Here is a 1,432-nt window from a genome sequence, read left to right as displayed (position 1 = left end):
CCCACTTCTTCTGCCTTTTCCCTTTCAATGGGCTCACTGGGGTGGGGGAAGCCTGGAAAGCCCCTGTGCTGCTGCTGCCGCTGCCACTGCTGCTGCTTGGCTATAAACTGGGAAAACAGACAGATGTGGCCAAGACAGCGACTCTGAGCGCCTTCGAAGACAAGGTAAATTGGTCTTAGAACCCAGAAAAATGTGCCACAAGGGGTCCCCCAGAAGCCCTGGTCCAGCCCCTTCTTCCTACACATGAGAATGAGGTTCAGAAGAGAAGAGATCTGCCCAGGATCATAAAAGGTAATGGTAGCCCAGAGTCTCTGCCCCCAGCCCAGAGCTTGTCCAGGTCCCCCAAACTCCAAGACTCCTGGCCCGAGCACCTGCTGCCAAGTTGGTCATCTTAGGAAAGCTGGGTGTGAGAGAGGAAAGAACCAGGCAGAATCTTTGGCATAGGGCTGGCCCAGGAGAGCACAGGGCAAACTAAAGGAGAGTGTGGTGGGCGGGGCCTATTCCAGCTCTGTGGCGTCTGCCAGAGCTGCCCAGAAGCTAAGCTTAGACTCAGAGAGGGTGCTGTCCCAAATTCCACTGCCACATTCCCCTCTCCAGAAGTCCCTGCTGCAAGGGGCGGGCTAGATGGGAAGAAAGAGGAGGGGAGAAGATGGGGGGAGGCATCTGGGAGACATCTGGCCCCACCTTTAACCCTAGTCCTGCCCACCCATCCTCCTGAACAGTCTCTAACTCCCCTCCCCACATCCCGTCCCAGCCTCAGAAGCTCCTTTTCACATATCCTTCTGGGCTCTAAAATCTATTTGCTTTATATTTGAGGGAATTCAAGAGTTTCTAAGGCACGAATCCCACCCCAGCCCTGTCACTGCCCTGGGGTTGAAAGGCCAAACTCCAGACTAGCACAAAACCCTGCCCCATTGTGCCCACTGCATGCAGACTGACCCCTTGCCCTGCCTGGAATAAGTACCTCGCCCCCACTCAGGCACCCCCTCTTGCAGTCCTCTAGCCTCTCACACACGTACTTCTATCACCACAGGTTTATCCCATGAGGTCGTATTTGATTAGCTCTCCCCTCAGAGGCCTGAAACTGTGTCTAGCATGGCCAGGCCAGACCTCTCACAAAGTATGGGAGGTGGAGGCTGGGAACGGGGAAAGGCCAGGTCCTGAGATGAGGAGAGGATGTGGGGTGCAAGAGCTGTCTGGGCACAAGGTTAACGGCTTGGTAGGCAGTGCACTGCTTAGGAGCTGTGGGTTCAGATCCCGTTCCTGCCTCTCACTAGCTGGAACCCCTGCTGAGCAAGTCCACCCCTCAAAGGCCCTAATGAAAGGACCATAGGGTATGTGATGTTCAGAGGCAGGAAGTACAGTCATAAACAGGAGCCCTCACCCTCAGCCCCTGACGAGAATGGCTTTGAAGGGAAGGAGGAAGCACAGG

This window comes from Rousettus aegyptiacus, unplaced genomic scaffold, assembly GCF_014176215.1.
Source record: "Rousettus aegyptiacus isolate mRouAeg1 unplaced genomic scaffold, mRouAeg1.p scaffold_m13_p_3, whole genome shotgun sequence".
NCBI classification, from domain to species: Eukaryota; Metazoa; Chordata; class Mammalia; order Chiroptera; family Pteropodidae; genus Rousettus; species Rousettus aegyptiacus.
The sequence above is the reverse complement of the archived record's forward strand: the minus strand, read 5'-3'. Positions refer to the sequence as shown.